The following is a 27,547-nucleotide window of genomic DNA, read 5'->3' on the forward strand; positions in this document are numbered from 1 at the left end:
TAAGGCCCAGGTGAGCGCGTCTGGCCTTCGGGGAGATCAGGGCAGCCTCTGAGAGCGGCTGGAAATGGAGAGGTGGGCGGACCTTGTGAGCCCCAGAGATTGATTGTTAAAGCCTGGAAAACAATTAGTGTTGGAATGAGCTCACCCATTGGCAGCCCAGCTCTGCTCTGCTCTTCAGGAAAAGCAAAATTCCCTCAGGTTGATTTTCAGGAAAGGAAAAGAATTCCCCAAACAGAAAGATCGTCGCAGCTGTTTAAAACAGGGTGCAGGACCCCATCCGACATGCTCCTCCGTTCTGTTACCTATTAGGCTGTAACAAACCATCTGTGTAAGTTACCTATTGCTGTTTAACACATGACCGGAATTTAGCAGCTTAAAACGACTAAGCTTTAATAGCTCACACAGTTCCTAGGGGTCAACTTAGCTGGGGTTCTGGATCCGGGTCTTTCATGAGGCTGCAGTCAAGCTGTCCCCTGGGGCTTGACCGAGGCTGGGGCTATTGGGGGGAGACCTTGGTTTCTTGTGCGCTGCTGTCCAGAGGCCTCAGTTCCTCATCATGTGGTTTTGGGTGATCATCCCAGTTGGCCCAGGACTGAGGGGGTTTTCAGGATGTGAGACCGTGACCAGTTGGTCATCCTATGTGGACTTCTCTCCATGGACACAAAGAGTGATCTGGGAGGGACCCAGACAGAAGCAACCATGTCTTTTATCACCTAATCTTGGAAGTAACACACCATGTATCACTTCTGCTGTATTCTGTTAGTCACACAGGCCAGCCCTGGTACAATGTGCAGAGGGACTATAAGAGGGTGTGAGTACCAGGAGGAGCCATCTTGGAGGCTGGCTACCATTGTACCCCAAAATCTAGAGGTGAAAAACACTACCATTTTAGTACCTCCCATGAGTCTGGGATCTCACAGGGCTCAGCCCCAGCCGGCGTTGGTTAGAGCCACCGTCCCCTGGGTCTGCACGGGCTGGAATCCCACAGGATTCATGCATAGGGCTGGCAGCTGGTGCCGGCTGCTGGCCATGAGCTCAGCTGAGGCTGCCAAGGGAGAGCCCTGGTTCTCCTCCACGTGACCTTTCCACGCGGCTGGGGCTAGGTTCTGAGAGGGAACCCCCGAGGACAAGGATGTAAGAGGAAGGAAACAGAAGCCTCCGGTCTTCCTATGGTTGGGGATGGGAAGTCCTCAAACATCTTATGCTGCATTGCATTGGCCAAAGCAGTCGCAGAGTAGCCCAGATTTAAGAAAGGGGAAATAAACTCTACTCCAGATGTGAGGAACAGCATATGCTTACAGGAAGGGGAGGAATTATCAGGGGCTACCACTCCCTAAAGATTGTGCTTCCGGGTCTCTGCTTGGGGAATGTACAAATTTCCCAGAGGTGAAGAGGTATTACCGGCACTCTCAAATTCCTCGATTTACCAGTATAACCCTGGCTTTATTTAATTTTTTTTTAATTTTTAAAAACTATACAAGTCTCTGTGTAATGATGTTCATTATTTGAAAAAATTAGAAAACACAGGTAAACATAAGAAAAGAACCCTATAATTCCAATACCTGAAGACAATACGGTACCATATAATTTTGGTACATAGCATCCTAGAATTTATTCTATGGAAAAGTAATAATTTTATTTTACAAAAATGGGACAATTCTGTACTTGCTATGTTAGAACATGCCATTTTCACTTAAAACTAAACCATGAGCATCTTTTCGTGACAGTTTATATAGCACTATACCAATTTTAAAAAATATATATTTTTATTGATTTCAGAGAGGGAGAAGGAAAGGGATAGACATAGCAATGATGAGAGAGAATCATTGATCAGACGCCTCCTGCATGCCACCTATTCGGGATCAAGCCCACAACCCAGGCATGTGTCCTGACTGGGAACCAAACCGTGACCTCCTGGTTCACAGGTCCATGCTCAACCACTGAGCCACACTAGTTGGGTGAGTTGTATCAGTTTAAGGGTTGTGTAGTGTTTCATTGTCAAGATTCTTGATTGCAGCAGCAGAAACCAACTCTGGTTAATGTAATCAGCAAAGAGGAGTTTTTTGGGAGAGTACTGGATAACTCAGAGGTCTATGATATGATAGTTAGCGCTTCAGGAGCTGTGACAGTGGCACAAGCCACAACACTTAGTGGAATAAAGCCTCCACCATTTTAATATGCTCATGAATTCTGTGGGGCAGGAACTCCCACGGCACAGCAGGGATGATGCCCCAACAGCTGCAACTTCTGTTGGAAAAACTCAAAGTGGGAGTGAGGTGAAGGCTGGGGTGGGGTTGGGGTAATGGAATTAACTGGAGGTTTCTTCGTTCACATGCTTAGAGATTGGGCTGGGATGACTTGAACCCTGGGCTGAGCTGGGACAGTTGGCAGGACTGCCCATAGCTGGCCTCTCCATGTGGTTTGGTCTTCCTCACAGTGTGGTGGCCTCTTATGAGGAAGTTCAGCGCCCCAGGAGCTAGCTAGTGTCCCAGCGAGCAGGGAGGGAGCGGTGTGCCTCTCATGACCTCGCCTGAACAGTCACTTCCACCACAGTCACTGACCATGTAGTCATCAGCCTGCCCCCCAATTCGAGGGGAGTGGACAGGGGCTGTGCCTCCCCATGGGCGGAGTGCCGAGGAATCTGTGGCCATGTTTTAAAATCGCCACAAGTAGGGTAAGCTGAGCTGCTGTAACAAAGAAAACTTTGTGATTCCATGAACACAGAAGTGTATTTCTCTTGCAGAAAACAGTTCCAAGGTGCGCAGTCTAGGTCACTGAGGTGGCTCTGCTCCACCAGACACGGATGGCATCTAGGCCCCACTGCCAACTTGGCAATCACTAACTATTTCTGTGCCTTTGTGGGCAAGGCCTTAGGCAGGAGCATCTCACTGGCCACACTCGGCTCACATGCCTGTGCTTTACCGTCCAGGGAGCAGGGGGTGGGCGTGGCTGCCTTTGTCCCACTTCTGTAGAGGGAAGCAGGGGTGCTGCTTTACTGTCTTAGAATTTCCCCCCAGGAGGAGGCGGATCAGATGCTCCACACTCTGAAAGCAGTCAATACCCAATAGAATATGGATGTATCAGGTCCTGTCCCCTCTGGATAGATGTTTAGGTTGATAACATGCTATTAATAACGTGTTATTCACACTGTTGCAAAAAAAAAAAAAATCTTTCTACAAATATCTTTCAACACTTGTAAGATTTTTCCCCCCCTTAAGGTAAATTCCAAAGAGTCATGTCATAGTTTCTGATTTCTGCATTTAGTTCTGAAGGATCCCATTAGAAAGGGCAACCCCCCCCACCCCCACCCCGCTTTTTATTTTCAGGGCAGGGGTGGCAATTTAGGAATCCATAGGAGCCTGGGAAAAGGAATGGAGAGATTGAGCACCTACATTCAGGATGAGGGGTCAGTGTGTCCATGCTCATAATCCAGACCTGTTTACAAGGCACTGTGTATAAGGCTTTGCATACATTATCTCGCTTCACCCTCACAGCTATCTGATGAGGAAGGCACTGTCTTCATTTAGTAGATGAAGAAGCTTAGGTTCCAAGAGATTAAGAAATGTATCCAAGGCCTTAGAACTAGGGTCTAACCCCAAATCAGTTCTTTGAACCACTTGCTCCCCCTTGGAACCCTTGCTCTGAGGCTATCCCCTCTCCTAGCCCAGCTGCCATAGTGTGGGAAGCCCAGGCAACCTGAAGAGGCCATGAGTAGATATTTCTGTCAACGGCCCCAGCTAAGCTCCCAGCATCAGCTACCAGCCACGGAGCGAGTCCGTTTGGACTCTTTAGACCAGTTGAGCCCCCGGATGGCTGTAGCCCCATATGGCGTCTCATGGAACAGGACTGCTCAACTGGGCTCAGTCAAGCCAAAGAGCGGTGAAAACTTAAAAAAATGGTGTTGTGTTACGTCACTAAGGTTTGGTGAGACTTGATACATGAGAACCAAAACAGGTGGGGAGCTACTCATTCTTAGATGAGTCCCCGCAGAGCCTGAAGAGGGAACTGCTGATCTGGGGGTGTACCTGGAGCAGGGTGGTCTTCCACGGTCCCTATGAGTGTAGTGTACTAGTCTGGGTCTGTACATGACAGTTTCCTTGTTGCCGGCCCCAGCTGGGGAAAAATTCACGGAGTCACAAGGCTGGGAGGAGAAACGATGTGTGAATGAGTTAACAGAAATCTGGGAAAGATTCCCAAAGTAAATAATGTTGATTCTCAGCACGAAGAAGCATTGCTTAATGCTGTGAAAAATGCACATAAACAGTCATTGCTTTATGGCTGATTTGTTATACTTTCAAATTTCAAAACAACAACCGTCAGTCAAAAACAAACAGCGCGTGGAAATTCTTAACCACTGCACGGGTCCCCAAGGGTCATAAAAGTATCCTTATCGTTTAGAAGTTCTCAGTCCTGTAGGAGGAGGTGGTGCCAATCGACCTGAGGGTGACCCCATTTGGCACTTGGATCCCAAAGCAAAACCTAACCCCTGCTTCCCCCTTAAAGAGCAGAGGAGAAAGCTGACAGCAGTTCAGCATGAGGGTGGCTCTTTGGCCTCAACAACCTCAGGCATTTGCTCTCCTATCGCTCACCTTTCTTTTAGTCCCGTTCAGTGATTCTCAAATTTGGGGTCATCAAGATTGTTTGGAAAGTGTTTTAAAAATAAAAATTCCAGAGTTTCTCCACAAAAGATTCCCATTCTATAAGTCTGGGGTTGAAACCACAACTTTCATTTTAACAAGAACCACATGATTCTTCCACAGACGGACCCCACAGCACATCCTGAAGAGCACTGTGAGCCCAGGCCTTCCCTCAACCATGGACGAGAAAGAAGCCAGTCACAAAAGGCCACATATTTGTATGATTTCATTTATATGAAATATCCAGAATAGGAAAATTCATAGAGCCAGAGAGCAGATTAGTGGTTGCCAAGGGCTACGGGGAGGGGTAACGGGAAGTGACTGCTTAATGGGTATGGGGCTTCTTTTGGGAATGATGAAATGTCCTAGAACTCGATAGTGGTAATGGTTGCACAATTTGGGGAATGTGCTAAAGGTCAGTAATGACAAATTTTTGTTATGTGAATTTTACTGCAACAAAAAAGCCTTCCGGTCCGGCCGGCGTGGCTCAGTGGTTGAGTGTCGACCTATGAACCCGGAGGTCACAATTTGATTCCCGGTGAGGGCACATGCCTGAGTTGTGGGTTCAATCCCCAGTAGGGGGCGTGCAGGAGGAGGCCCATCAACTGTAGGTGAGCTCTCCGCCAGACTTCCTTCTGCCATCTGCAGTGCCTGCTCCCTTCAAATATGTTGATGAAAAACAAATACACACACAGTACTGGTATACAGATGACGTATTGTAGAACTGTGTATCTGAAACCTATATAATTTTTTAAAAAGTTTTTTAAATTGATTTTTTTTTTTAGAGAGAGAGGAAGGGAGAGGGAGAGAAACATCGATGTGAGAAGGAAACATCGATAGACTGCCTCTTGCTCACCTTCAACTGAGGATCAAGCCTACAATCCAGGCATGTGCCCTGACTGGGAATCAAACCAGCAACCCTTTCCATGTATGGGATGGTGCCCAACCAACTGAGCCACACTGGCCAGGGCAAACTTGTATAATTTTATTAACCAATGCCACACCCCAATAAATGTAATAAAAAAGAATTAAATAAAAATAAAAATTTCAAACAAGAAATAAGAACATCTAATTTCAGAGACAAAAAAAAAATCTTGGATATCATTTGGTATATGGGGAGGGGGGAGAGGATACAGGAACAATTTTCTTGAAGGTAGAGAGATGAAATGTAATTACTTACCAGTTCACCTTTGGGTCATTATTTTGTAAGAATCTGGGAACATACGAAATTTTTAAAAAAAAAAAGGACAGAAAGAAAAGCAAATCCACATCTAACTTTATACTTGAGTGAATCTTCCCAGGGCCTCAACGCAGCTGCAGCCTTCTGACAGGGCGGGCAAGGCCGGGTGGATCACATTCCTGACATTGCAGACATTGCTCAGTTTCCCCGAGTCCAGCTGAACAAGCAGCCTGTGGAGGCTGGTGGTGGTCCGGGGTTGGCTAGGATTAACCCCAGCCCCACGCACTTGTGTGCAGCTGGCCCTTCTCTCTGCCTGTTGGACAAATGTATCTGTCACACAGTAGGTGCTTACAATCAAGACTTGTTGGCTCCCGTGGTTACTGTCTTAGGGTCATCCTGGGATTCTCTTCTTCATTCTAGTTCAAAGCGTTCCGTTTCCACAGGGCCCCGAGGATAAACCATTCCGGGTGTGCGTGTATGTGAAGTGAGCATCACTTTACTGTCTGGTCACCATCTGAGGTGAAATTATTCACCGTCGCCGGACGTGGCAGCAGAAGCACAGAACTCGCTTGCATCTGCATTACCTGTGGACCTGCAGGTCAGTTCTTCTGGAACAAGGCCCCAGCCCCTTGCCCTGCGTCTCAGGAAACTGCTAAGGCTTTTGGTCTGTCCCAGATCCTAGCCTTTCCTTAAGCCTTTAGTGACAGCCTCCAAATTTATCATGGATTTTTTTTTTTAATTACACTAACATACAAAAGGGTAATCGCAGGACCCAAGAAGGTCAGCTCTCTGGAATTTACTGCACTCCGCGGCGGGGAGACCTGGCTCGGCCAACTGTGTTCAGGACCTGCTTCAGGGTGGGAGTGGAAGGGCCAGTTTCCTCAGTGCTGATGAGGTGACCCTTCCCTCAGCCTCAGATTATGTAACGCCTTGAACTTGAACTTGGAGATTGACTCCACGCAGCAGGGTTGAGTGGGGACACTGAGGGAGACTACCGAGAGCAGTGGCTGCAGTCTGTAAGGTGCCATTTGGGATGAAGCAGGAAAGGAAAGCATGTCTACAATGCAGCAGTCCGGGGTATTTAGAACTCTAGGCCGAGGCCACCTTAGGTTGTTGTCTGTGGTCTCCTTGCTGTGTGGACAGAGGCCCCATTTCTGGACATAGCCTTCCCAGCTGGGGACGGTCTCCCAAGATGGAGAGGTTTAGGAAACGCTACAGACTCCATATCTCATTGGAGATTTTTTTTAAAAATGTACTTTATTGATTTTTTACAGAGAGGAAGGGAGAGGGATAGAGAGTTAGAAACTTTGATGAGAGAGAAACATCGACCAGCTGCCTCCTGCACACCTCCTACTGGGGATGTGCCCGCAACCAAGGTACATGCCCTTGACTGGAACTGAGCCTGGGACCTTTCAGTCCGCAGGCCGACGCTCTATCCACTGAGCCAAACCGGTTAGAGCTCTCATTGGAGATATTAAAGTGCATAACTCTGTTCAGTGCTCTGAGAAGTCCTGCTTTGGTGTTATTAAGCTAGTGTCTCACAAAGTTATTTGCCTTCAGAATTCTTCCCCTCGACACCCGCCAGGTGTACCCTATGAAAGCCGATTTTCTGAGAACACGCTTGGGAAATGCCATCCTGATGCCCAGCACAGTGGGTTCTGGCTCCCATTGCCCTACGGAGAGCAGTGATGGGGACGTTTGGGCGTGACACACGAGGTGGAATCCTGCCATGGTAATCCAGGAACTCATTTGCTGTACCTGTCAAGCTCCTTCCCACACTGGGATTTTGTGACTCTCTCCACACCAACCAGGAAGCCACTGGCATTTCCTGGGGACCCGGTGCTAGGAGCGTTTCATGTCATCTCTGTAATCCCCTCTCCGCTCTCTCATCCCCATTTGACTAATGAGAAACTGAAACCCAGGTTACGGGAGGATGTCACTCGGTTAAGTCCGTGGCAGAACCAAGATTCAGGCTGCGGGCGCTGGGACTCCACACCGCTATTCTCTCTCTTCAAACACTGATGGTGGGATGGGAAACGGTGCGGCCACTGTGCAAAGGAGTTCGGCGGATCCGTCATAAATTAAACATAGAATTAGCATACGTCTCAGTCTGCTCAAGCTGCTGTAACCAATACCGTAAACTGGGTGGCTTAAATACAACAAGCATTTTTTTCCTCACCGTTCGGGAGGCTGGGAAGTCCAAGATCAGGGTTAGGTTCTTCTTTTGCTGTTGTTAATCCTCACCCGAGGATATTTTTCTCCATTGATTTTTTTAGAGAGTGGAAGGGAGGGGGACAGAGAGAAACAAACCGATGTGATAGAGTCACATTGATTGATTGCCTACTGCACGCCTGCCACCGAAGTACATGCCCTTGACTGGAATTGAACCCAGGAACCTTCAGTCTGAGGAGTGGAGCTCTAACCACTGAGCAACCAGCTAGGGCAGGGTGAGGTTCTTGGTGAGGGCCCTCTTCCTGGCTTGCAGATGGCTGTCTCTGGCTGTGTCTCTCCACTGTGACATTCCACCTCACTAACAAGTTGCATTTTGTTTCCAGGATGCCTGATTCCCATGAAGAACTGTCTGGACATCGGGAAATTCCAGTTTCTTTGTGGGGGCAGGGGAACTGTTTCCTCATTCAGGAATTTTATTTTTCTTGGATTTGAAATTCAGCTCTGGCATATCCTGGTTATGTGACCTTGGACCTCGGGGCCTCAGTTTTCCCATCTATAAAATAGGATAATATTCTCATTTTCTTCTTTCTGATTTTTACATTTTCTTCTTCTTCTTCCCTCCTTTCGCTTTCCTTCTCCCTCATTTTATTTTGTGTTTAATATTCCCCAACCTCCTGTGTTAATTTCCTCCTTAAAAGATCCTTGAAGCCCCACATGGATCCTCCCTGAAGTGGCCTGAGAGGCACGGGCGGGTGTTGAGTAACAGAGACCAGCAGAGAAGGCGGCGGCGGCTGCTGAATTCCCTGTCAGCTGGGGCGTTCCGTGCTCTGCATCTAGAACAGGGCAGTTTCCAAGGTGACCAGCGCCCGCGTGTGAGGATAAGGTGAGGGCCTGGAGTTATGAGCTGCCAAGCTCCACACCACGCGGGCTTCCTCGGAGCCGCTCATCCCACGCTGCTTGCCAAGCAATTTAACCACCGGCTTGTGACAGGCAAAGCGTTCCAACAATATTTAATGATCAGTGCATCTATAAATAGGCTCGTAAAGACAATTTGGATAGATGCTAATTTATGGGTTCAGTCCTGAAGCGACTCAACCTTGAGTTGTTTTGACCTCAGAGAGCCATCAAAAATCTGCTGCGAGGAACAGTTCCGCGGTTGTCTGCGGCGCTGTTTTGTTCCTGTTCGACATGTCCATGGGCGTGTAATTTACTAACATGATAATAACGTGCTGCTCGGCAGTTTGCAATTTGCAAAGTGCGTTCACCCACATGTTCTCATTTGATCCTTGGAGGCATTACTGAGGCGCAGGGGAGACACGGAGCCTGCCCAGGACATCCGGATTGTGGAGCCGCGAGTGGGGCAGGGGGACGGGAGGGCGGTGGTGGTCGAGTCCAGATTGGAGGTAAGGGCTGTGTGGCTCCCAAACTGATCTTTCTTTCCTAGTCCATCTAGCCTATTTCCTGGTTTATAAGACTTGGATCAATCAATTCCTCCCCGATCCTCAAAGGAGCCAGCACATCGGGGCCCAGAACCTGATCTCTCCTTTGATGACTTTGCATTAAAAGGAGGCTTGCCAGATTTAGCAAATAAAAATAAGGAAGGGACACCCACTAATATTTACATGTCAGAGAAACAATGAATAAGGTTGTAGTATAAATATGTCCCATGGTGTATTTTATCTGGCCACCTGGATTAAAAGTACTTGTTATTAAAACCTCTTCCTTTAAAAAATATGAATTACTTAGAGAAAATTTTGAAAAATCAGATCAGCAAAAGGAAGAAAATATAAAGTAATTTTACCCTCAGGTAATATTAATATTTTAATGTTGTTACCATTTTGCTATACCTACTGTGACCTTTTTTCCATGTCTATATTGACATGCATAAATTTCTTTTGGGGGAAAAAATAGACAATGAGACTTACTGAATATACTACTTTCAGACTTTTTCATGAACATCACTCTAAGCCCTTATGCATTCTGTAATAATCAAATGACTGCAGGTCATTGATTGAATAGCACACGAATTTAGCTAATCCCTTATAGGCAAGCCCCTAAGTTGTCTCCAATATTCTATTATTACAGACTTGCCATGAACAACCTTTGCTAAGTCTCCATGCATATCCCTGGGATAAATTTCCGGCAGTAAAATTTCTAGGTCAAAGGGTGTGAAAACTATTAAGGCCTTTTATTACATATTGTCAAACTGTCCTTCAGGAAAGTTGTGGCAACTCACTTTCTCAAAAACAGTGTCTGAGAGTGTCATTTTCTTGCATATTGTCAACACTGGGAATGATTATTAAAGACAAGACAAGAAAAATAACCACTTTGATTCTGAACCTGCCCTGACTCCATAATCATATTCAACACTCTGTCCCTAACCCACACTAAATGATCTTATTTCTTCCTATTGAGCCTTCATTTTTAAAAGAGGGGATAAAGAGATTAGGATAGAGAGTACTATCACTGGCCCATCACGCCCATGTCAGACATCAGTAATCAATCCTAGAAGGAAGCAAACTGTCACTTTTGCAGAGAACATGAAAACCTTGGAGACTCCATCAAAAAATTGTTAGAACCAAAAAAACCAATTAATTCAGCAAAGGTGCAGGGTAAAAATCAATATGCAAAAATCTGTTGAATTTTTATACATTAATAATGAATTATCAGAAAGAGAAAGAAAACAATGCCATTTATAATTGCATAAAAAATACCCAGGAAAAAATTTAACCAAGAAAGTGGAAGACCTGTACACTGAAAACTACAAAACATTAATGAAAACAAATAAAAAATACACAAGTAAGTAGAAAGATATTCCACAAATAAGAAGAATTGATATTGTTAAAATGTCCCTATTACCCAAAGTAACGTATAGATGCAAGGCAATCCCTATAAAAATTCCACTGGCATTTCCCCCCCCCAGAAATAGAACAAAAATCATAAAATTTGTATGGAACCATAAAAGACCTTGAAAAGCCAAAGCAATTTTGAGAAAGAACAATGTTGGAGGCATCATGCCCCCTGATTTCGAAGTCTAGCACGAAACTATAGTAATTAAAACAGCCTGGTATTGGCATGAAAACAGACACATAGATCCATGGAACGGATTAGAGAGCCCAGAAATAAACCCACCCAGGTATGGTTCATTAATTTATAACAAAAGAGTCAAGAATATACAGTGGGGAAAGGACAGCCTCTTCCATAAACGGTGCTGGGGATATTGGACAACATGCAGAGGAATGGAACTGGACACTATCTTACACCATTCACAACAACAAAAATGGATTAAAGACATCTTTCTCCCTTTCAGTGCCTGCAGTCTCTGATCTCAACTTGAACTAAAGTATTTTAATTTCAATGTAATTTTAGCTTCAAGAGTTACTTAGGAGTAACTTCAATTTCCGAAAGAATTTGTGTAGAACTGGCATTATTTCTTCCTTACATGTTTGGTAGAATTCACCTGCAAAGATATCCGGACCTAGAGTTTTCTTTGTGGGAAGGTCTTAAACTATAAATTAAATTTCTTTGATAGATATACAGGTTATCTCTTTGTTCTTCAGTGAGCTTTGATAGTTTGTGTCTTTTAGGGAATTTGTCCATATTATCAAAGTTGTCAAATGTATTAGTACAAAGCTGTTCATAAATTTCCCTTATCATCCTTTTAACCTCCATAGAATCTATAGTAATACCTTCCCTCCAATTCCTTAAATTGGTAATTTGTGTATGAATTAAAGTCTTTTAGATAACAAAAATTCAACGGGAAGATAGGGTTCCTTTGTTCACATGAGAAAACCTACTTAAGCTTGAAGTGTTTGCTTTTATATATTAAAAACAAATATATATATATAATATATATATAATTGATTTCAGAGAGGAAGGGAGAGGGAGAGAGAGATAGAAACATCAATGGTGAGAGAGAATCATTGATTGGCTGCCTCCTGCACGCCCCCCACTGGGGACCAAGCCCGCATGTGTCCTTGGCTGGAATTTAAGCCGGACCCTTCAGTCTGTAGGCCCACGCTCTAGCCACTGAGCCAAACCAGCTAGAGTTATACATTTTTATTTTAGGGCTATACATTTTAATAGAATTACTTCCCATGCAGCAGGAGGTTTATGGGAAGGCGAAGAGGGACGATCAGATGAAACTCTGATTTGTAACAAGGTTCCATCATTATGAAAGGAGGAAGTAGAGGAAGTAGAGGTGGCAGGCCACCTAGGAGTTTTTTGCCTTCTGAGGTAGAGTCAAAGGATGGGGAAGCTTTGGTCAGGATCACTGACTCCTCCATTCTGGACCCTTTGGAAAACATTGTTAACCATCTATTACTTTAGTAGCATGTGATCTGAAACGATGTCCCCGTGCCTGTTTACTCTGACACCCTGGAGGCCTGTTTTCCACAGTTATTTACTAAGGTGACTGGTGAACAGTGCAGATCCTGGTTCAGGATCATCACTGGAATTTACAGAGCTTACAAAGAGACGTTCCATCTCCGCTAGGTCACAAAGAACTCTTAAGAACAACACTCACAATATCAACATATAGGCACTAGAGGCCTGGTGCACGACATTTGTGCACTGGGGTGGGGGGGGGGGGCGGGAGGGCATCCCTCAGCCCAGCTGCGCCCTCTCATAGTCTGGGACCCCTTGCGGGGTGGGGAGCAGGACTAAGCCAGCAGGTGGACATCCCCTGAGGGGCCCTTAGCGCTGCCACGGAGGCGGGAGAGGCTCCCACACCAGCCATGAGCCCAGCTTCTGGCTGAGTGTCGCTCCCTCTGTGGGAACGCACTGACCACCAGGGGGCAGCTCCTGCACTGAGCGTCTGCCCCCTGGTGGTCAGTGCGCGTCATAGCGATCGGCCGTTCGGTCTATTTGCATATTAGCCTTTTATTATATAGGATTTTAACTAACATCTGTCAAACCTAAAGATTCTGACAACATTGACCAGTTCAGATAATATTCTAGGTCTCCTTTTCCAGGATGTGTGTGTGTGTGTGGGGGGGTGGTGGTGGTGGTGGTGGTATGTGTGTGTGTGTGTCTGTGTGTGTGTGTGGTGAAATAGCAAGAAAACTGAACTTTGGAGTTAGATTTAAATGCATGGTTTGGCTTTGGCATTCACCAGCTGTGGTCTCAGGCAAGCTCTGAAAGTTCTCTGGATTCTACTTTCCTCATGTACAAAATGGGGATAATGATACCTACTTCACGCTGCTCTGAGATGTTTAAATGAGATAATATATGCCTCTAGCAGAGATGATCAACTTCGCATGGACCTCAAAGTGTGGTTCCTGCACCCGCAGCATCAGCGCCACCTGGACACTCTGAAAATGTGATTCGTGGAGTCCTGGCCCATCGCAGCCCCGTGCACAGCAGTTGTGCTTGTTCGGACAGTATGGAAACTTCGTCGATAACGTGACTTCATCAGGGGAGGCAGGAGCGGGGTGGTGCCCCTTATTTGGTGGGAGGTGGAAAAGGTGGTGATGTCTGTGTGGCAGCTCATAAGGGAATGACTTTAAAATGATTTAAAGACAAATATGCTCAGAAATGGTTTGTGGCTGGAGAAGGAGCAAGCAGTTAGAATAGTGCCCTAACGGGTTCCAAAGGAAGAGATTGTGAAATTCCTGTACCTGTGGGTATGTCCGTAACTGATGGAAAGGCTAACATTATAGGAGGACTCAATAATGAGAGAGACAGAATTTTAGTAGCTGAAGGAAGTCTTGGTGGTAAATTATAAGTGTCTTGCCCTCGAAAGGCCAGAAACAAATAATTCACCTCGATTTAAAACTTACAGCTGATGCAGGCCTAGTGGGGTCCCCAAATGTTGGGAAATCCTTTTTGCTAAGTCAGATGTCTCATGCAAAACCTGCCATTATAGATTATGCATTTACAGCAGTGAAGCCTGAACTTGGAAAGATGTATAAAGACTTCAAACAGATAACAGTAGCCGATCTTCCTGGCTTAATGGAAGGAGCACCTATAAACAAAGGAATGGGCCACACATTCCTCAGGCACATAGAAAGAACTAAGCTACTGCTTTTGCTTTTGTCGATATTTCTGGATTTCAGCTCTCATCCCTAAATCAATACAGAACTTCCTTTGAAACGATATTACTGCTTACGGAAGAGTTGGTGTTGTACAAAGAGAAAATTCAGACAAAACCTGCCTTTCTGCTGTTGATACAATGGACTTGTTAGACATCTAAGATAAATTCCATGTACTGGTGAACCAACTCCAGAATCCTACAGATTTGCTGCATTTATTTGGAAAAAAAAAAAAAAGATTCCAGAGAGGACTGTGGAGTTACAACATATCATCCCCACCTCTGCAATTAGTGGAGAAGGAATTGATGAATTAAAGAACTGCATAAGGAAACCTCTGGACGAACATGCCAACGGGAAGAATAATACATATCATAAGAAATATTTGCTTAGTTTACAGATTTTAGTATGATATCTTATAGTCAGCCACCAGCAAAGGACTGTGCTACTAGTTCCAGAATGAATATAATTTAAATCTGTTCAGAATGATATTAAAATTGTGTTCATTAGAAAGCTTTTCCACAGATTTGCGTTGAGTAGTAGTTCTTACTAACCTTCTGATATATACACCATCATTGGAGATCCATATCTTCTAAAGTTTTTTGTAGTTAAGTGTATCAATAGTAAAAAAGTAACAGAGCTAAAAATGACAGTTTATACTTTTATGGCCAATCCACCTATAATAAATCCTCAGATAGCCCTGTAAAAAAAAAAAAAAAGTAAAATATTGAGCTCTATTCCAGACTTACTGACTCAGAAACTCAGGGGGTGGGGCCCAGCAATCTATGTCTCTTTCTTTAAAAAACAAACAAAACATTTTTATTGATTTCAGAGAGGAAGGGAGAGGGAGAGAGAGATAGAAACATCAATGATGAGAGAAAATCATTGATCAGCTGCCTCCTATACGCCCCACACTGGGGATCGAGCCCACAACCCGGGCATGTGCCCTGACCGCTAATCAAACCATGATCTCCTGGTTCATAGGTCGACACTCAACCACCGAGCCACTCCAGGCGGGCCCAGCAATCTGTGTTGCAGCAAACCCCCTATCGAGGTGATTCTGATGGCTGGCCAAGTTTGAGAACCACTGGACTAGCACATTCCTTAGCGCCTGGTAGAAGCTCAAGAAATGCTAGCTTTTCCCTTTTATTTATACTTTCTTGATAACTAAAGGGTGTCCCAAAAAATGCATACACACTTAACAGCTGATAGCTCAATTGATGTTTATTTCTTTTCAGGTTTAACCCATTGAAATTAATAATTAATCAAAGAGTATATACATTTTGGGGGGACACCCTATATTTTTCTGCTTCTTCTTGGCTCTCATATTAATTAAACACTTCGAGTCAAGATAGCCTTTCTCTGTCTCTTCTTTCTTCCTTTCTCTTCCCAGTTCCTGGTGTTAGCATTCAGTAGGGACTCAGAGAAAGTTAACTATATTTCCATGTGCCAAATAAGGACAGGACTGCCCTGGGCTTTTCCGTGGTTTTCTTATTTATTTGACTTATATAGCACCTTGGCTCAATGGTGTGCCTGGAAGATGAAGTGTTCAGTGTGTGCCTGGCGTGAATACCAATCTACCTCTGACACCAGGGATGCTGGGAGTGTAATGTCTTCCTCCCAGTGTCACCCAAGTGCCACTTCAACCTCAATAAACATAAAAGCCTGAGCAATGTCCTAGAGTGGGGCCCGATTAAAGAAGAGATGTACTAAAACCTCACCAGGAAAGGGAAGGCCAATACATAATGAAAAATTTAAAGCCTATATAAAATTCTTTTGTTTGAAAAAAATGCAATTTTATTTGCATAGCACTTTATGGTTTAGGAAATACCTAAAGCCAAGACCCGTTAAGACCTACCCTACAGGACTGTTGTGAGAAGTGAATGAGATAGTGCCAGTAACATTCTAAGCATGGCGACCTTAGCTTTTATTTATCCAGCATCAATAAGCAATATCACCAGATCATTACTAGTTGTAGTAGTAGGTGATGGCTGAATGTTCATTGAATAAATGACTATTTGAATGAGGGATTGGTTGACTGAATGAACTATCAACTTGTTTGATGGAAAATTATTTTCTTAGTGCAAAATCAAACTTTAGGTAAAATGATTCATTTAGTGGAATTTTCACAAAGCTCATTTTCTTTGTTAATCCTCACACGAAGATATTTCTTCCATCAATGGAAAGGGGAGGGGAGGGGAGGGAAGGAAAGGAGGAAAAATGGATGTGAGAAAGACATATCAATTGGTTGCCTCCTGCTCTCAGGATTGAAGCTGCAACCCAGGTACATGCCCTTGAACGGAATCAACCCATGATCCTTCAGTGCAGAGGCCGTCTGCTCTAACCACTGAGAACACTGGCCAGGACTCAAAGCTCATTTTCAATGCCTGACTTCTAGAGGTTCACAGATCTATTTATTTACCACTCACATAGTTCTATGTGCCAGCTACTGTTCTAAGTGCTTTACAACTATTTAATTCTCAAAACAGGCCTAGGAGGTATGTGCCATTATTAATCTCATTTTACAAATGAGGAAACTGAGGTTCAGGGAGGTTAAAACAGTTGGCAACAGTCATCCAGTTCGCAATTTCATAAAAAAGGAAGTCTGCTTACAGAGCCTGTGCATGGATGCACCATGCTAGCCTGACTCTCTTACGATTTGTCTGCTAACCCCCTGCCCTCACTCTACTGTGGACAGGAATCAACACCCAGTGTGTCAGCACCTGGCGCTGTGAACACTCAGTATCTATTTCTTGGATGAGTTAAATCATTATCTGATTATCAGATACTAGAGGCCCAATGCACAAAAATTCATGCACTGTGTGTGTGGAGGTCCCTCAGCCAGGCCTGCGCCCTCTCGCAGTCCCAGAGCCCTCAGGGGATGTCCAACTGACTGCTTAGCCACAGTTGGACATCCTTAGTGCTGCTAAGGAGGTGGGAGAGGCTCCCGCCACTGCCACCATGCTCGCAGCCATCAGCCTGGGCTGTGGCTGAGTGGTGCTCCCCCTGTGGTAGCACACTGACCACCTGCGTTGAGCGTCTGCTCCCTGGTGGTCAGTGCACATCATAGTGACCAGTCATTCTGCTGTTAGGATCAATTTGCATATTACCCTTTTATTATATAGGATTCTTGTTGGTTCTAATGTGCTTGTTATTATATACTGTAATGGTTGCATTGTGTACCCCTAAAATGTATATATTGAAGCCATAACTCCCAGCATTTCAGAATGTGACTGTATTTGAACGAGTCATTTATTTATTATATATATATATATATTTTTTTTTTTAAAATATATTTTATTGATTTCTTTACAGAGAGGAAGGAAGAGGGATAGAGAGTTAGAAACATCAATGAGAGAGAAACATCGATCAGCTGCCTCCTGCACAACCCCTACTGGGGATGTGCCCGCAACCAAGGTACATGCCCTTGACCGGAATCGAACCTGGGACCCTTCAGTCCGCAGACCGACGCTCTATCCAGTGAGCCAAACTGGTTATGGCTATTTAATATATTTTTATTGAGTTCAGAGAGGAAGGGAAAAGGAGAGAGACAGAAACATTAATGATGAGAGAGAATCATTCCTTGGCTGCCTCCTGTATGCCCCTCATTGGGATCAAGCCCACAACCCGGGCATGTGCCCTTGACTGGAACCCTTCAGTCCACAGGCTGACACTATCCACTGAACCAAACTGGCCAGGGCTGGACACGGGGCCTTTAAAGAAGTGATCAAGTTAAATGGTTCTGTTAGGGTGTGCCCTAATCCAGTCTGGCTGGTCTCCTTATAAGAAGGGGGGATCTGGACACAAAGTCACAGGGATGTTTGCGAATGGAGGAAAGACCATGTGAGGACACAGGGAGAAGGTGGCAAGCCAAGGAGGGAGGTCGCAGAAGAAACCAAATCTGCCAACCGTCAGATCATGGACTCCCAGCCTCCAGAACGGGGACGAAATGCATTTCTGTGGTTTAGGCCACGTAGTCTGCCAGGCTGTGGTATTTTGTATGGCAGCCCTAGCAATCTAATATCCATATACGTGTTATTCCAAGCATTCTAGGTTAGTCTAAATTTATCTAGCTCTGTGAATATATTCATAACTCCTTGAGAGATCTCTTTAAAATTCCATTTAGCCTCCTCTTTGGAGGAAGGGTGTTGCTCTTAATTCCATGGGATTTAAATATTTATTTTCACCATAAAACTAAGTCATTTGACGACAGGAACTGTGGCATCTCAGTGTATAGTCCCAGTAACTCCTGAATATGCAGGACGCATTGGACACTTAGTAACACTCAGTAAACGTCTGTTATGAGAATGAATAGAATCACACTTCTTTCTCCCACCTCAGCCAGCGCCAGGCAAAGAACCAGGGGCTCCCAGTCAGAATGGATGGTGAGAGGTGGGGGAAGGGATTTCAGGGCCCAGACTCATCAGAAGGAAAGAGTACAGCGAGAGAGGGAGGAAGAGAGAGAGAGAGAGAGAGAAAGAGAGAGAGAGAGAGAGAGAGAGAGAGAGAGAGAGAGAGAGAGAGAAAGAGAGAGAGCGCCTTAGCAGGAAAGGTGAATTACTGTTGGAGAAATGCATTTTTCCTGCGATGAGGAAGAGGAAGGACTAACAGCAGTGTGTGTGTGTGTGTGTGTGTGTGTGTGTGTGTGTGTGTGTGTGTGAGCATCTGTCTTGCTCAGGAATGCAGTAACAGGGGTGGGAGTGGGGCAACCCGGGGTCTATAACTCTTCATTTCCTCTGCAGGGTTTCTTTAAAAAGGAATGCAGATAATAGGGCAAGAATTACGGAGTGTATTTAGAAAATTACCATCCACGGGCGAGGACTTCCAGCAGGTGAAGAGTTAGATTTTTTGCCGCCTGAGCACCCTCTCCTTCTCTTTCCTCGAATACCTACTAACGGATTCATTCTTTCAATAAACATTTGCCTGCTCTGCTGGGAGCTGTGTTGGGTGCTGGGGCCACACCGGTGACCGGACGACTGCCTGATCTCATGGAGCTTGTGTTCTAATTCTCATAAGCAGCTACAAAAATGTCAAACTTGCAGTTTTGAGTGAGAGAATAATAGTCAGGTGATTTCCCCATTCACTGATTCACTCTCTCACCGATTCATTCATTCAAAAAGATCTACTTAGCACCTACTAGGTGCTGTTCTAAGCATAAGAGAAGGGGTTTGAATGGGACATTGCCTCTATCATGGGAGGGCTCAAGTCAGGTGAGAAAATAGATAATGCTCATGGGCCCAAGGGCAGTGATGGGAGTGTGACTGTGGCAGGATAAGGGGGATGTGGCAGTATAGGAGAGATGTGGTAGCTTATAGGGGGACTGTGGTACTGCAGGCTGATTGTGCTGGTGCAGGGGAATGTGGTAGTATAGGAATATTGGACAGGAAATGGTCACTGTGTCTGAAAGGGTCAGGGAAGTCTTCCCAGAGCAGGGTCATTTGTGCCTGGTCTTGAAGGACAGCAGGGGTAAATGTGGGTTTTGGTCAAATTGGAGCCAGTTTAAGCAAAAGGGGGAGTTTTCTGGAGCACACAGGGGCTTTTCTGAAACCCACAGGAAACAGGATCTCCCCAGGCCTGGGGCAAGGAGCTGGAGAGACTGGGAACCGAGGTAGAGATTTCCTCTGACTCTCCAGAGCGTCAGGGTCTCTGTCTCTCCCCTCTGCACGCCTGCTTCCTTCTTCTCCACAGCAGGTCAGCGTCTAGATTTTTCTGCCCACCCCCAGCTCCTGAGCTGGCCCATCTTTCAGTCAAGAGCCAAAAGAACCCGACTCATTCATAGTAGGCCCGATTCCGTGTTCTTGGGATTGACCATCTTGAGTCAGGGGTCCACCCTTGGCCCGAACAGCTACGGTCAGCGAGGGCAAAGTCGCTGATGAAAACTGGCTGCCAGGCCCCATTCCTGAGGGTGGTAGAGGCCGTCTCAGAAAGGGGTGGGGTGAGCCAGGCTGACACTACGGAAAGTGTCTCCCACATGTGCAAGGGTGAGGAGCTGATGAAGGCTTTTAATTTTTAGGTCACTTAAGAAAACTGGCGGCATAGGAGGTGAAGGGTAGCCAATACCACAGGTCTAAGTCAAATTCACAAACCAACAGGAATAACTGAACAGGAAGGGTTGGGGGGACTGGATGAAAAAGGTGAAGGGGTTAGGCCAAAACCAACCAACAAACAAACCCATGGACACCGACAACAGTGGCGTGAGTACCAGAGGGAAAGGGGCAGGGGAGGGAGAAGGAGGTAAAGGGGATAAATGATGATGGGAGGAGACTTGACTCGCGGTGGTGAACTCCCAATACAATATGCAGATGATGTATTACAGAACAGTACACCTGAAACCTGTGTAATTTTATTAACCAGTGTCACCCCAATAAATTCAATAAAAACGAAGATTAGATGGCACATACCAGAGGATTAAGTAACAGAATCTTGGGAAATTTCCATAGTCAGTTTAACCAAGAAAGTGGAGAGAGAATCAAATTCCAGGGTCAGAAAGCAGTTTGAAAGCTGGGAGTAGGAAAAGAGCAGAAAAAAGAGAAAATGACCCATCTCCAGGTGTCTGTGGGGGGACAGAGGAATAGAAGGCCTGGAACCCCCATCTGTGGGGCTTTGTTTTCTTGTGACGGAGCTGTATGTGGCCATTTTAATCAGATGGAAATAGGCGGCTTTCCCGGAGAAGGGAATTTCCTTTCCCTTTCAGGGCAAGAATTTCCCAGAAGGCTTTGGGACTGCTGGAATTTCTGTTATGAAGTTCAGGAATCCTGATAATTTTGGGCAACACTATTCTTACTAATACAAGGACATTTAAAAACGGCAGACAAAGAAGAGAAAGGAAAAAGAGACTTCATAAAATAGGACTAAAATATACCAAAATGTATCATTTTTATAGACTAGGTCATCAGAGAAAGATAAATATAGTTGTTATAATTCTGGGTTATATTTTCAGCATTTCTTCTAAAGATATCAAAGGAAGCCCAATGTGTTACCTTGAATCTATTTTTTCAGGGTCTGCCAATGACTAACCTGAAACAACCAATGAGAAATGGAGAGAGAGAGAGAGAGAGAGAGAGAAAGTGTGTGAGATGAAGGCTGCCCAGCCTCTCCTGAGTGGTTCTCAAAGTATGGGCCCAGGAACTCTGGGGAGTGGAGTGCATCCCCACTTATTTAAGGGAATGTGTGAGGTTAGACTTTTCTCATTTTAATACGAAGACTTTATTTTCCTTTTTCACTGTGTTTGTGTTTACGCTGATGGTGCCAAGCAATGGTGGCACCTCAGGATGAACTCAGACAATGGCACCAACTGTCCTGATGTGTGGTGGTCCTTAGGTTCTTTTTCATCTGCCTTTGCATAAGGAAATGCCAGCTTCACACACATATGTAATTTTAAAAGGAGGAGCGTTTTAATAGGTCCCCCCCCCATAGTTGCAGATATTCTTTTTTATACTACAGTAGTCCCTCCCCCCTTATTCATGGTATGCTTTTTAAAAACTGTTTTTATTGATTTCAGAGAGAGGGAGGATAGAAACATAGTAATATCAATGATGAGAGAGAATCATTGATCAGACACCAAGATTGACAGAACCTATACCCTCCACCTGCCAGTTCAGAGCCCTTCCCACTACACCATGGTCCTATATCCTCAGCTGTTCTTTGCCCTTCCTCTTCTTGCTTCCCCTCCTTTTCTGAGCGCTACTCTGAGAGCTTGGCTTTCCTAGCTTCTTCCTTAGTTCGAGATCACACCAATACTCCCTCCCTCCCTCCCTCTCTCCCTCCCTCTCTCCCTCCCTCCCTCCCTCCCTCCCTCTTTCCCTCTCTCCTTCCCTCTTTCCCTCTTTCCCTCCCTCCCTCCCTCCCTCCCTCCCTCTCTCCCTCCCTCCCTCCCTCCCTCCCTCCCTCCCTGCGGGCCTTTATTCATCCATCATTGACCAAGGGCTGTGTGGTGCCAGCTGAATGTACATTGAGTGCACTGTTGGTTATCAGAGGCTCCTAGTGAACAAAGGTTTTTCATTATCAAGACTGGTCCCCAAATGTAGACGGACAGGACAGCCAGCCACTCAGTGTCATTTGAGAAGATCCAATTATGAATTAGCATCTTTGTTTAGGTGCTCAGAAGCCTACAGGCTTCAGAATGATGCTAAATCCACACAATAGCATACTTACATCGCCTGATCTGCATTTGGGGACTAATTTGGTAGCCACCATTTACCTATCTAACCAGCCTGAAATTCACATTTTCCCCTAGCACACAGTTAAGGAAGCCCCGAGAAAGGCTCATGGCTGATTAATTGAGGAGGAAAGAGTCAACACAGACCTGAGATTGAGCTGTCTCATTTTAGCCGCTGGGCTCATAGGTTTCTGGAGCATGCTATCTTTCATGCCCTGTCTGTAAGAACTGCCGAAGAAGGATGGAATGTTAAGACTTATTCAAGACAAAACAATGTAAAATCAAAGCTTGTACCACATTCTTTCTAGGAAACTGATACGTTAAAATATTCAATAAACCACGGGCGGCATCTTGCTAAAACAACACGTTTCCTTTTCATGTTATTTCAGCTGTTAAAGAGACAGATGAAACTGATAGATATCTGACTGAATCTATTTGTGTTGGGTGATGTCCCTCTCCTGTCTCTATACCCAAAGCCATCATTCAACAAATATTCATTAAGCAGTATGAGAGTGGAGTGCAGGCTTTTTCAAGCTATGAGTCACAAGATATTGATGGTTCATGAGCTCTGTTGGGCTACAACTGGCATTTAAAAAAAAATGGAAATAGAACCAAATGAAATAGAATAGAAAACATCAATGTGAATTATATGTAGTGAGGGTAGGTATTGTTACATGAAATCTATGGTTCAGCTTCCTGGTGCATAGTCTGTACATCCTCATGACCTGAATTGAGTCATGCGTCCAATCTTGTATCACTCACTGGCAGAGGACAGTAGAGTCACCACGGCTGGTTTTTCCTGCGATTCCTCCAAATCCAATTGCAAGTATGAAGGGGAAAATGGCCTTCGGGTAGGCTTCTGACAGTGTCTGCCACTGAGAGCTCACAGGCTACCTGGGAAACCAGGCAAAACACTACAAGCAGGTATTACGGAGTGGAAAGGGCTGCACTAATGGTACAAATAAAAGTGAGGGGGGTGCTCCAGGGCTGTTACAGGCATGTGAGTTGGGTCTTGAGGATTGAGGAAGGTTTCTTCAGGCAAAGGAGTGGAGGAGGAGGGAACCAATAGCACAAGGAAGGGTATGGAAGCAAGAGCACAGGTGGTCAGGGGCTCACCGGAGTGTGCTGGAAGGGAGACTTCCGGAGGTGAGAGTGCGTGATGAGTGACAGTGACAGGAAACCAGACAGAGCTAGGTGAGCCCAGATCATGGAGCCTTGGATGCTGGGGTAGGGAGCTTGGACTCGACCCTGATGTTATGGCACTGAAGGGGTTTGAAGCTTGGGACGCTCTATTCAGAAACAGCTACAAGGTAGTTCCAGTTACTTTGCAGGAGCAAAGGAGATGGGATTCTTGTCCAAAGCTCTGTCTCCCTGGAGGCTTAGTCATTGCTGATATACATTGTTAGGTCAATTGCAGGTTGATTTCTTCTTTGCAGTTGGCTCCTTCATTGGTTGAGTTCCTGTCAGCTCATTCTGTTTCCAGCTGCATTTACAGAATACTATGCAACATTTAGCAACAAATAACTTTTAGGACTGCCCAGACCTTGAGACCCTTGTCCCATCTAATGATTAGAGTAGTCGGACCCTTTGAATGTTTGGAGGGGCGTGGCTGATGGCTTCAGCGTCAAGGGAACGTCCATGTTTCTTAGTCTTGGGTTTGCCCTTTCCAGGGGACCCATGCTGATGAGGTTGGGGCTTTCAAAGCCATAGGATAAATGGATGCAGCTTTTTTTCATGCAACCGAATGGTGAGGGGAGCAGAAGTTAAGAAATATATTTCCCAAGCAGCTTAAAATTTATCTGGATACCAAAACAAGTACAGTTATGTTCCAAAGGAAGGCACAAGATTTGCAGGAATGATGAAGATAGCATAGAAGACTTCAGATAAATTGTGAGCTTGTGGTGGGCCCCTTTGGGCTATGAGCTCAGTCCTCTGGAGTCTGCATGGACTGCCCTCTGTGATTAGGGGTTTGCTGGTGGAAAAGTTGCAAAGCCTGGAGTTAAGTAACAAGGGCAGCAGGGACCTTATGTCCCTCCCAATATATTCCTGGCTGGCCCGCCAGGGCCTGGGACCCCTTTGAATCAGTAAGTTTCTTCTTCACTGTAAAGCATCCTTCTGAGGGGAGTCCGCAGAGAACATCAGGCATTTGTCACTCTATGAATTTCCCCAAACAGACTCCACTGAGTTGTTCTAGTGCAGCCGTGGGCAAACTACGGCCCGCGGGCCGGATCCGGCCCGCTTGAAATGAATAAAACTAAAAAAAAAAAAAGACCGTACCCTTTTATGTAATGATGTTTACTTTGAATTTATATTAGTTCACACAAACACTCCATCCATGCTTTTGTTCCGGCCCTCCGGTCCAGTTTAAGAACCCATTGTGGCCCTCGAGTCAAAAAGTTTGCCCACCCCTGTTCTAGTGCTAACTTGGTTAAACTGGAAACTGCGTTTCCAGAATCCCCTTCTGGTATGGCTGCAGGGGAGAGCTGGCCAAAAGAGGAACTCGCATGAAATTCGGGTGACGGAAGAGAAGTAGCAGCCATTGGTCTCAGAATGTCTTCCCGGTTAGAGGCAGTGACACACAGAGGTGCCAGCGGTGCCGGCCTGTCCTGGCCCTCCTGTACTCTGAGACCAGGTCTTCTAGCAAGAACTGATCCCGATGACCAACAGCAGCCCTGGCCCATCCCAGGATGCCTGGCTGTGGACCCACAGCCAATGCCGGCAACAGCTCCCCATGGCTTCCTCTACCCGCTTTCCCTTAGCATCCCACCTCGACAGCAGATGTACAGACTGTCAGGCTGACTCTCTGATCTCCCTCCATCCTCCCTACTGCCTCTTCCCGGCTCCTCCCATCACGGTGTAAGGCCTAATTCCAAACCCCTTATCCCAGAGCTCATTGTGGTTCCTTGTCTCTGATTGAACCTGGATTGATAACCATAATTTCCTTTTTTAAAATAGAAGTATATTTTTTAATTGATTTCAGAGAGGAAGGGAGAGAGAGAGAAACATCAATGATGAGAGAGAAAATCATTGATTGGCTGCCTCCTGCACGCCCCCTCCTGGGGATTGAGGCCTTGACTGGAATTGAACCTGGGACCCTGAGCCAAACTGGCCAGGGCCATAACTTCATTTTGCTGCTGCACTCATCCCTGAAGAAAGAGAGGAGTTGTTAGAAAATAAAAAGAGGAGGTCACCTCAAAGCCGTGGCAATATTTGGAAAGGGAAGCCTGGATAGGACGTGGCCTGGGAAGCTGTGAGCTCAGAGAGCAGTGAGGACGCAGAGGAGGGGGGATGTAAAGGTCATGAGAGGGGAGAGAGCATCAAAGGAAAACCGGTTTCTGCTTCCTGCTCTCACCAGGCCTGCCTCTGACAACAGCTTCCTCATTCTGCTCTGGCTGTCAAAATGGTGCAGGGAACAATGGCCTGTAACAGATGATGCTTACATCCCCAAGAGAGAAACAGAATCAGAGAAAACGTACAAAGGCAGGCAGTGGGAAATAGAACACTGAGTGAGAACAAAGTCGCACAATGGATTCATTAATGTAGACAGGACTCCTACAAATTCCTTTTGTAGCACTGACTTTATAAAACTACATCTTGCTTTATTGTCTTCATATCTGGGGTCATAGAGGAAAGAGTGATACATAGATCTCTCCTTGTTTATTTGTTAAAACGATTACTGAGAATGTTGTGTATTCCATAGTCCGTGATCCAATACATAAAGATCCATGTAAAAATTCTCCTTGCAGGGTTCAAAGATGGGAAGAAATTTTGAGTCTTCCAAGAGTTTGGAAACATTCATTTATGAGACAAAAAGAAGTATGACACCTATTTTATTTTCCTTCTTGCCCTGGTTGCCAGGAAACTAGAGATATTTTTTATTTTTTGTTTTGCTTGTGTTCAGGAGTGTTCTTTAGTCCGAATGGGTGTCATCATTTTGTACTTGGCTCCGTTGAGAGTCTGTAAGCCCTCTTTGAAAAGTTTCTTTGCAGATGCTTGAGGCCATTTTGCCTATTGAATTTGCTAAAGGTCCTGCCTCTTGCCTTCTCCTTTGGTTTTGGAGACAATCTACAGAGGAAATAGTTTATTTCTCATATTTGACAACAGTCCTTTCCATTCCACCCAAGAAAGCAACATAATCTATGTCCGAGAGGAAGACAAAGGAGCAGGTGGAGGCCATATTTCATTTGGACACAAATGAAATCACACTTGTACATGAACATTAAAAATGGTTATTTTTTGTCATGATATACAACTAAGATATGGAACACCTTCAGGATGGCTCATTTGTATGGAACTGTTAGGAAAAGCTTAGTAGTTTGCTTCTCAACAGTCAATAAAGAGTTTTCAGAGTCATATGATGGATGTGTTTACAGGTTACCATAGGAACCTTGGGCTTGTTCTAATGTTCCTCAGCGTTTTCATTTTTAGGTAATGGTCCAGTTACTAAAAAAAAAGTCACAAAAACTATTTTCCAATAGAATCATATATAGGTGACTTTATTCCTTTTTAAAACTTCTTGAAAATGTAGTTATATAATTTGCAATTAGAAATTAAATTTATAAAGAGGAGTTTGTTATGACAACAAACTGAATTCCCATTTGTAAAGGTTGAAGTCCATAAATTTAATCACAACAACTCTATTCTCGGGCTACAGAAAAGTGGATTAAACGCAAGTTGGATAATTTAATCTGAAGCCCTGAAGGGGATTAAAACTGGTTACAGATGATGTGAAAAAATAAATGTCAAGGAAAATTCAATCTCACTTTATTAGAGAAATGAAATATCTGGGCAGCACAAGCCAGTTTTAACTAACAGAAAAATGTCAAGAAATGACACAGTAATTGTATAAACATATCATTGCAAACTCCAAAAACACATATACTATGTATACACAACACACACACACACACACACACACACACACACACACACACACACACTGTAAGCACAATGAAAGTAAAAACTTATTTTGTTTTGTGGTATCGCCAGACCAAACCAAAACATTGTCTTGCAGTAGAAGCTATTCAAAAATATGTTGAGCAAATGATTAGAATACAAATGGCATACAAAGGTACCAGTACAGATGAAAATACCGCAGGGAAATAGGCATATTCTCCATAAGTGCTTTGTATTATAAGAACATGAGCATGTAGAATATTATGAAGTTGGGGCTTTCAAAGCCATAGGATAAATGGGTGCAGACTTAAATTGGCATTTAAAAAATGCCAATAAGCATTTAAATATTTAATAAGAAATACTAAATGTGTGTAATTTAGTATTTAACCTCCCTGCACCTCCCTGCACCAATAAGCATTTAAATATTTAAATATTTGCAATAATCAAACAATAAGATCTATCTACACTAATAAAA

General features: G+C 44.8%; 1 protein-coding gene and 1 pseudogene across 1 annotated transcript in view; one reads left to right on the forward strand and one right to left on the reverse strand.

Annotated features, from left to right (window-relative positions):
* CDV3 (CDV3 homolog) overlaps window positions 1–27,547 on the reverse strand; it is a 108,022-nt gene that overhangs the window by 29,586 nt on the left and 50,889 nt on the right. The gene's annotated exons all lie outside the window — the stretch shown is intronic.
* LOC132215423 (GTP-binding protein 10-like) lies at window positions 13,248–14,492 on the forward strand (annotated as a pseudogene).

Source organism: Myotis daubentonii, chromosome 14 (genome assembly GCF_963259705.1).
Source record: "Myotis daubentonii chromosome 14, mMyoDau2.1, whole genome shotgun sequence".
Classification (NCBI taxonomy): domain Eukaryota; kingdom Metazoa; phylum Chordata; class Mammalia; order Chiroptera; family Vespertilionidae; genus Myotis; species Myotis daubentonii.